The sequence below is a fragment of the Alligator sinensis genome, unplaced genomic scaffold, assembly GCF_000455745.1.
Source record: "Alligator sinensis unplaced genomic scaffold, ASM45574v1 scaffold974_2, whole genome shotgun sequence".
In the NCBI taxonomy this organism is placed as follows: domain Eukaryota; kingdom Metazoa; phylum Chordata; order Crocodylia; family Alligatoridae; genus Alligator; species Alligator sinensis.
This window is the reverse complement of record NW_005842369.1, coordinates 198,841-208,881: the sequence shown is the minus strand read 5'-3', so window position 1 is coordinate 208,881 and position 10,041 is coordinate 198,841. Positions and strand designations below refer to the sequence as shown.

General features: G+C 49.3%; 1 non-coding gene across 1 annotated transcript; it reads left to right on the top strand.

The window, feature by feature from the left end:
• Positions 1-3,650: 3,650 nt before the first annotated feature.
• TRNAQ-CUG lies at positions 3,651-3,723 on the top strand. The gene has a single exon. It is a non-coding gene; the product is annotated as a tRNA-Gln (tRNA).
• Positions 3,724-10,041: the final 6,318 nt, after the last annotated feature.

Sequence of the window (10,041 nt, the reverse complement as noted above, 5' to 3'; positions counted from 1 at the left end):
ACTATTGGATGTGGGCTGTAATCCCTAGGTAATTATAGAAAGGGGTCCTTTGTCGGGGTGCTCAATCCTGTCCACATGTGTTAAGCATTCTCTCAGCATGCCTACTGGGATCAAGTTCTTCAGGGAATTTAGAGGTACACTTAGTTTCTGCATCCTGATTTTGGTTAAGATCAGTGTAAGCACTGAGCTACTCAGCCCTGTCAAAAATGAGGTAGTTCTGGGCAAGTCCAGAGATGATGCTTCAGATGCCTGGGAAACTTTTAAGTCAACTTTGAGTTGCCTATGGAGTTTAGGTGCCTCCAGGGCCAAGCAGCAACTCAGCTTGGGTCTCAGGATCAGAATTTAGATATATGTGTCTAAGCTTTAGCTAAGTCTTACTTTGGAAACAAGTTCTTAAGACAACACTGAATCTTCAGCTCTGCTTACATTGCAGTGAAACATCAGCATTCTTATAGGCTCGGCAGTGCTATGTTGGCTAGCACTATGCAAGAAAGAGACTTGGGGGTCATCATTGACCCCAAGATGAACATGAGCCTGTAGCGCGATGCTGTGGCTAGTAAAGCGACCAAAACGCTGGCTTGCATCCATAGATGCTTCTCAAGCAAATCCCGGGATGTCATTCTCCCCTTGTACTCGGCCTTAGTGAGGCCGCAGCTGGAGTACTGCATCCAGTTTTGGGCTCCACAATTCAAAAAGGATGTGGAGAAGCTTGAGAGAGTCCAGAGAAGAGCCACGCGCATGATCAGAGGTCAGGGAAGCAGACCCTGCGATGACAGGCTGAGAGCCCTGGGGCTCTTTAGCCTGGAAAAGCACAGGCTCAGGGGTGATCTGATGGCCACCTACAAGTTTATCAGGGGTGACCACCAGCATCTGGGGGAACGTTTGTTCACCAGAGCGCCCCAAGGGATGACGACTAGGTCAAATGGTCATAAACTACTACAAGACCGTTTCAGGCTGGACATAAGGAAGAATTTCTTTACTGTCTGAGCCCCCAAGGTCTGGAACAGCCTGCCATGGGAGGTGGTTCAAGCGCCTACATTGAACACCTTCAAGAGCAAACTGGATGCTTATCTTGCTGGGATCCTATGACCCCAGCTGACTTCCTGCCCTTTGGGCAGGGGGCTGGACTCGATGATCTTCCGAGGTCCTTTCCAGCCCTAATGTCTATGAAATCAGGCAATAGAAAGAAGATCATGGTTAAATGACAGAAAATTGTATTGGTGACTCACTTTGGTGTCAGTTTGGTTGCTGTTGGGGGTTACAAAACATTTCTGTACAATGTAAACATAGGTGTTAGAATCAGTGTCAGAGAGCTTTTCCAAGCATGAGATCTCACCCTACTGTATATGAACAAACTGGTATTGCAAAGAGAAATGTAATGTGTTTGTACTTTGGTTGTGGCGTTACAACTTTTGTTTTAGAAACTACAGACATTTGTTGGTATATTTTTTATGGCATGGAATATTTTCCAGATATAGAGGTCAGCTATTGATGCTACTGATCCTAACTTCATAGACTGAGATCTGCTATGATGGATTTGGATCAGCTCTATAATAGCTCATAATTACTGCATGGGTTTGGGCTCTTCAGTATTTTCTGTATGTCTGTATTAGTTTAAGTCAACAGGTGTCTGGAAAAACAGACTAGAAGGAAAAAATGGATCACGAAAAGCCATCTCTTAGCAAACACTTAAGATCTGAGATGAGGCAATGCCAGAATTATTAGTTCTGATGATTCTGGGATTCCCTCCAGCTGACCTACAAAACTGGTTTGGACCAGGCCTGGAAGAGGCCAGTGAACAAAGATAGACAAAATAATTCAAGTAGGATTAAAAAGGACCCTCTCAAGAGAGGGGCAGTTGTTTGGGAAAGTCAGATTGTAATACAGGACTTTACTGGGGAGAGTGTGAAGAAGTCAGCCTTGCCTAGGATGGTAAGCTTTCAGGTAAGACAGACATGCATATGAGTACTTATTTTAAAATACTTTCTCAAAATGCTTTTATTTTAAGAAGGCTATCTGATCGGTCATCACAGCCTCCCAAAGTTAAAACTATAGGCACCCAATCTCGTAGGCCTGCAGGGTGAGGAGGTTGACACAAACAATACTTTAACCAGCACACAGTTAGGAGTGGAAGACAGGAGAAATTTCATGTTGAACTAGGTAAAGACACAGGGAATAGCACTTGTGTACTTACAGGGACTGGAAAGGAGACAGATTCAGCCAGATATCTGTCTGATTAATCATGGTACCTATCAGTTGAGGGTGTTTTTCATGGAATAAAATACTATTTAGGATGAATAGGGGAATCAGAATGAAAGATCAAGAAAGTTAAAAAATTCCAACCTGAGACTCTAATACTATAAAATGTCTATAAAGCCAACAGAAGGCCTGTGAAATCCCTCTACACTACGCTTTATTCTGGCTTGAAGTTTCACTCTTTTTCTCCATGGCTCATGATACCCTTTTAGAAGTTTAAAAATGATTTTTTCATGATTAAGCTTGTCTTTTTCCATGTAGTAATAATTGATTTGGCCCTATGTCTTGAACACAGCTGAAATGAACACAACTGTTTTGTTTAACTGCCGATTCAATTTTTATAAAATACCTTCTCGTGCCACAATATCTTTGTTTGTCCCACAGCACCACTGATTGATGTCAACACAGCTGTGGGGAAAAAAAAGGCTTTAATTAGTTAATTCCTGGCTCAGAGACAGCAGGAGAAGCACACACGTATGCATTTTGTACATGGCAAATAGCTAACAGCTAGCGTTTTTTAAAAATAGCATTTTTTGATGACAGAGTGGTAGATTTTATAATAAACAAATTAGGAAAAGTGCTGGCTATGGGGATTTCTGATGTCCCACAGTCTTATTCTGCAAGACTGTTCATTTTAATTTGATCCAGGACACAGCTGTCTGATAGTCATTATTACCATCTGACTGTTGGTCTATTGGTCTATGTGAAATTAGTTGCTTGACATAACACTGTTCCTAGTGGACATTGTTTGTGCCTCAAAAACCACTGTTGTAGGAATCCCTTAGCAGAAAGGCCAAGAATTAAGTCTTAAAAGTTTTTTTCGTCTCTTATTACAGTCAGCAGTAGAGCTTACCTTGCAATGAGCAATCAAGAGCTTTAGCTAAGGAATGATCTCAGTATACAAAGGTGTTACCAACAATGTGGGGAATCCTCAGGTGCTTCCTGTGTTACAGGGCCCTGGAAGAAACAAAGCCCTTTAAATTAAACTCCAGATTAGTGAACCTGGGACTTGTTTTTTACAAAAGAAATGGGAGACAATGAGCCTCTGTTACTCTGAAGTTAGGCAGAAGGCAAGGCAGGCAGCACCTGAAAGACCAACTGGTTCAGAGAGGCACGAGGACTCAAGCAAGTTGCTTTAAGTTTTTAATATTGTGAAGAGATATCAGACTGTAGCCCTTTATTCCTGCCATTCTGAAAAATCCAAGTGTGATATACAGAGCTTTCAGCTTATTTTCAACTTCCACCCCCACACAGTATACATTTCAGCCCGAAGATGTTGAAGAGTAACAGCACACTAGACAGTCTCAAGCTACTGTACTGAGGTATAAAAGCATGGGCAGATCAAGGATTTTGAAAAGGGGTGATGTAGATTGTGCGGTGTGAACTTATCTGTAGGTCTAGTGGCCTAATGGATAAGGCATCAGCCTCTGGAGCTGGGGATTGTGGGTTCAAGTCCCACTTAGGTCAAGCATCTCTTTTATAAGAGGGAGCTAGATTGTTCTCAGTGGTGACAGATATCTGAACAAGGAGCAATGTGTCAAGTTGCAATAAGGGAGGTTTAGGTTAAATAAAGGTTCCTTATAAGGTGGGTAGTAAAACACTGGAACAGGTTACCCAGAGGGGATGAAGCTTTGGTTGGGATGGGTCCCTTCTGTCTCTAGTGGGTTATGGAATAGAGAAAATCCCACACAATTTACTGATTTGTTTTGATGCACTGGCTGGGGGAGTAGTTAGCTGATTGCACGATTTTATAATGATTACACACTTAATTTATACAACACAATTTTATTTTAAAACTCTTTGCTACGTATATAACACTGCTTAGCTTTAAGAAACACCACAAACATTAAAAACACAATAATTACATATATCAGAAACAATGCTCCGAATGCACTTCCTTCCCAAACAACGCTATAAGAATTAGTGTTACAAAAACAACTACAATTACAACTAAAAAGTTAAATTTGAATCAATACTATTATTTTTCATAATATATTTACAATCCTAGGATTCCGAGAAGCCAAATACTAAAATATGGTTTTATTTCTCAGTAGTACGATTTAATGGGTTGGCCTCAGTAGTACAGTTCAATAGGCTGGCCTCAGCAATACGATTCAATGAGCTGGGCTCACCAGTGATACGACTACGTCCCCTTCCTTCAGTCCCTTTCGGGCGCTCCGCGGCTTCAGCGTGAACTAAGAGATTCGTGTTCACGGAGAGGTTGGATTAGGTGATCAATCTAATCCGACCTTACACTTGCAATTCTTCCTTCGTTGTTCTGCAAGTGAAGTCACCTCCAAATTGGGACAGTAAGTTATAGGTTTTTATTGAGTGAGCTGCCGTCATTCACTGTAAATACTCTTTTCTTAGCAATTTGGTTAAAAGGCCTTAGGCTTTGATGTCTCGGAATTTAGGATATTTGCTTTCTTTGTAAAAAACTTCTAAAGATACAATTTAAATTAAGACTTTAAGTGAAGTCAGGACATTTCGCACGTAGCTCCGAAACAATGAGCTAGATAAGGAGATAAATCCTATCTTCTTCCTGAAACTGGCTAATGGGCAACCTTTACAAACATTCAAACTATTTTATTCAATATGACACCTTCCAATCTTAACTTTCTTGGATGGGCATCTGGCTGGGGTCATCTGACCCCAGCACTCTTTCTTGCCAAGGCAGGGGGTTGGACTTGATGATCTGTTGAGGTCCCTTCCTACCCTAGCATCTATGAATATATAAACACAACACATTTTTTCCAGTTAAAGAGAAACTAGAAGATTTATTAAGATGCTATGGGCTCAGTGCTGTATTATTCAGTTTAGATCAAAGCAAAAGCAAATATAACTACTGGAAGGTATACTAATTTAAGTTTATGCATTAAGTTTAAAAAAAACACAACAAACTGGGCAAAATTGTCCAAAATATAGTTTTATTAGTCCTGTAGTCATTATAGTTAAATGTGCATCTCTTACTCAGACTCACAAAACAAAAATGTAGCCTTCCAATCATCTTTTGCCCTTTCAAAACCCCTGGGCTAAGTCACTGCCAGCTAGCCCATCACATATGGAACATTGGGTGCATCCAGACGAGCGTGCACGTGCCTGTAGCAGTGTTTCAAAGCAGTCTGAGATCTTCAAGAGGCACGTGGTGACCAAAAAAATGTTTCCCATGCTGCATATTTGCAGCACAGTCTAAATTTGAAATTTGAAAAAAAAATGCTGAAAAAAGTGTGCAGGCACACTCCAGGAGCGTGTTCTGAAGCAATTGGAGACTGGGTCCTCCAAGAAGATGCTCTGCACCTGGCCTGAGCGCCTCTATGCCTGCTCTCTTCCCCTGCTGCCTCAGCATCTCACCTCAGTGTGCTGGGGCAAATAGGCGTGGGCCAAGGCTGAAGCAAGACCCGGATCCAGGCACTGTCCCTGATAAGTAGGGACATGGAGTGGTGGGGCTGTGGGTTGGGGGGATTTGTGGGTGAGGGGGGGACTGTGTGTGGGGGGACTGTTGGTGTGGGGGAGACCGCTCAGGAGGGGTGGGTACCCCGCTCACCTCCTGCATGGCACACAGCACCTCCCCCCCTGCACAGCAGCAGCAGCAGCTGTTGGGTGCTCAGGGCCCACTGCTGGCAGAGCCACCCTATGGCATGACACGGTCCCAGCCGCCAGACACCCAGCACTGCCTGTACCACATGATGCGGGCCTGGCTTGGCCCAACTTGGGGGCATGAGCTTTAAGTCAGGGTCAGGCTGCTCTTACTGTCACCTGGGATCTGCACATCAGGCTGAGCCGGGTCCTGCCTCCAAGTGCCAGGCTGGCTTCATGGAGGCAGAATCTGGCTCGGCCCAATACACAGCCCCTGCATGTGGTGCTGGAGCCCCAGGTGACAGAAGAGTAGCCCAGTACTGCCCAAGGTGCACGCCCCTGGCTGGGTGGGCTGGGCCCGCGACATGTGGCACAGGAGGCGCTGGGTCTCAGGAGACTAGGGCTGCACCTCACCATGGAGGGGCTCTGCCAGCAGCGAGCCCTGCATGTAAGGTTCTCTCTAAGGTGCACACATATGCGGCTGCACACAACTAAAAGTTGCCACGCACAGCCTTTTCAAGGCCGCACCAGGAGAGGACAGGGCGAGAGCCTGGCGCGGGCTCTGCTGGCTCCGGGGAGGAGCCGCTGCCTGCCCCAATGAGGCTCCACTGGTTCCATATGGCGTCAGGGCCGGGGAGTGGAGCACTGTCCCAGAGCTGACAGAGCCTCACTGGGGCAGGCAGTGGCTCCTCCCCAAGGTGAGGCAAGGCAGGGGTGGAGGCTGGTGCTGGCGGCTGGCATGGGCTCCAGCGGCTCCAGGGAAATGCTCCACTCCCCGGCCCTGATGTGCAGGAGTGGAGCACTTCCCCAGAGCCGGGGAGCCTGCGGCAGGCTCCAGCCCCAGCCCTGGCCCCCAGCCCCCGGCTCCCAGTTCCAGCCCCTGGCCTCTGGCCCCCCGACCCCCTGCTCCAGCCCCTGGCCCCCGGCTCCTGGCCCCAGCCACCAGCCCCCGGCCCCCAGCTCCAGGCTCTGGCCCTAGGCCCCAGCCTCCAGCCCCTGGCCCCCGGCTCCCAGCTGCTGGCCCCAGGCCCTGGCCCCCAGTCTCCAGCCACTGGCCCCCAGCTCCAGCCCCTGGCCCCTGACCCCCAGTTCCTGGCCCCAGCCCCTGGCTCCTGGCTTTCGGCTCAAGCCTCTGGCCCCTGGCCCCAGCCTCTGGCCCCTGGCCTCAGTGTCCTTCGGTAAGTGTCCCACGCCGGACTGCAGCGGTGCACTCATGGACTGAGGCGGCACGCTCACAAACCACTGCTCCTTAGAGGGAACATTGCCTGCATGCCCAATATCCACTGCTGCTGCTACTGGGGGGAGAGGGGGGTTGTACTCCATGCAGGGGTGGGCGGGCGGGCAGGGGACCCACCCCTCCTGAGCAGTCCCCCCACAATCCACCTACAAACCCCACACCCACAAACCACTCCCACAACCTGCATCCCCAGCCGTAAACCCCAAACCACTGCACAAGTCCCATACCCCCCACAAACCTTACCCCCACAAAACCTACACCCCTCCACAACCCCCCCCCGCAAATCTTACACCTTGAGTGCCCAGCTGGCCAAATGGGATGGAATGGGACCTGTTGGCAGGAGCCATGGCTGAAGGAGCAACTGCCACACTGCAGCCCTGCCCCATGCCCACACTGGCATTTTTTATCAGAGAATTTGCAATTTTTAAACAGGGAACACCAGGATCTCTGCTGGTGAGACAAGTTGTGAGACCCAGGCAGAGGACCTGCCCAGGGCCAGCACCAGGGACCCAGCTGCAGGGCAGACAAGGTGGCTGACCTGGCCAGGAGGACATGCTTTGACCGTTCAAAGTGGGCTACCGCAACAAGTACATGTTCTGGGTGATAGCTGCCCAGATGGCAGGGCTGGGGTACCAGAAGACATGACAGCAGTTCCACCTGAAGACCAACTGTGCAACCATGGCCCACTGGCAGCTGGCCCAGAAGTGCAGGAGGCTCTGCTGCAGTGCCCATACCATAGCCCAGGCAGCCATGTGGTCCCTGTCTGGGTCTGACAGGTGCGCAGCCATGAGGCTGCATGATGTCACAAGTGGCAGCAGGTCACAGCCAGGCAGCAGCCCCCATTGCCAGACTGATGCAGTAGGTAGAGGGTGCAGAGGCCACGCTAGGTTAGGGATGCTTCAGCATTTCAGCTGGCACAAGGGGGTAGTGTCCCCAGATACCAACTGGCTGGGCCTCAGAAGCTCCTGAGGGCAAGTAGCCCTGAGCTGCTCATCAGGGCAGCTTTTTATATTGCTGGCCCCAATCTCTAGCTCCCTCTGGCCGAATATCAGTGAAAAAGGGCTCCACTGAGGACCCCTGGGCAGGATCAGTTTATCCCAGGTGGCACAATTTGCTCCACACCAAAGTGCATGTTCAGGCATGTGTGCGGAGGTCCAAATCTCTGGCACAAATTTGTGCTGCTGCTATTTGAGCTGCCGCATGTGCACATGCCTGCATGTATGGATGTGCCCATTAAAACCATTAAAAGGAGAGAGGCTCATTAACACCAGGGCTAAGTACAGTACAGACAGTGAAAAAGCTGAAGGCTGAATCAATTCAATCTTCGCAGGTTTGTCTAAGCCAGTGGTTCCCAAACTTTTCCTCAGCATGGGCCCTCACTCCCAACCCACAGCCCCCCACCCCACGACCCCGTTGGCTGTTGTTGTGACCCCCATTTGGGGTCATGACCCACAATTTGGGAACCACTGATCTAAGCAGTGAATAGACATTCACTGTTGATTCCCAAAATACAGTACAACCACCTGTCTGCAGTGGCCCAGGCCAGAAGCTGGGTGGTGCTAGAGCATGCCTCCCTGCTCTTCTGGATCAGACATCTTAAAACTGGAGAAGTTCAGTAAGCCAATTAATTTAACCTAAACCAGCTCAGTCTGATGTTAAATCCAGGTTTATTGTAAACTGGTTTCAGCCATTTTGAAAGCGGTTTTATGTGCATTGAATTTCTGTTGTGTTACAGATTCAAACCAGTTTCTGATCCCTTATACTGGTGTATGTGTAACTTTTGTCCCTAGCCCTGTGGAGTAAAGAGAGATTTTCAGGAATCAGGCACTATGATGAGTCATTAAGTCATTTGACCACAGCCCCCCAACATTGCCTGAATAGAAATGCTGCTGCCTCTCCAAAGCAGTTACTTTTAAAGTTTGGTTGGAGCAGGAATCAGAGGGATGCACCTACAGCACTGCATCCCTCCGCCCCTGATCTGCCCCTGCAAGCAAGCATCAGCCCCACTATATGGATGGGGAAAACTGCAGCCCGGAGCAGTGATGTGACTTGCCCAGAGCAACAAGTCAGCGAAAGGCCCAGGAAAGGACACTGTCCACCCACCAGGGTGCTGGGCCTGAGATTGGTTATTGCTCACAGGTAATGTATTTGGCCACAAGGTATTGTCAGGGCAGCCATGAAAGTGGCACGTCTCAGCCTTTTCACATTCCAGGCCCCCTCAGAAAATGCCAGTTCTTCTTTCACTTAGCTTGTGACTACAGGAGCGTAAGGGAGCACTGCCTACTGCAGGGCCTTGGCCAAGCCACGCACAGCAGGGCCGGGCACTTCTAGGGCTAGGGGGTCCTGGTGGAAATCTCTGGGTTTAGCGCTTGAATCTTGCTTGGGCACCTCACAGGGCTGCAGCTGCCCAGCTCCGCAGCCCGTGGGAGGGTCTGCAGGTACCTCCTGCTGAGAATCGCTGCTCAGCCTCTTGCGGGCTAACATCACGCGTAGGGAGCACCTGAAGTCCCGGACTAAAGACTCGGGGATGGAGGATACTCTCATCCTAGCCCCAAGACCTCCGAGCTTTGGCCTGCACAGAGGACGCCTGCTACGGATTTGGGAGTATCTGAGGTGCAGGGTGATAGGTCTGGGATGGAGGATGCTCGTGGGCGGTAGCGTCATACGCGGTGTTTAGAATGACCAAGTTCTGCCCGCTCAATCAACGCGGTTTTTGGAGCCATTGTGTTCCGCTCAATGACTTGGAACTGATTTGGCTAATTTGCCTTTGAACACAAAGGGAGAGAGAGAGAGTGTGCTTGGAACAGTGTGTGCGTGCGTGCGCGCGCGTGTACAGGTGAAGGCTCAAGCTGCCTGTGTGGCGCTGCCCGCCCGGCCTGGCCCCGAGGTGCCCCCTGGCAGCCGCGCTCCGGGGGAAGGACACACAGGGTCCCGCAGGCTGGGCAGCCCTTGCGGGGCGGGGCGGGGCGGGG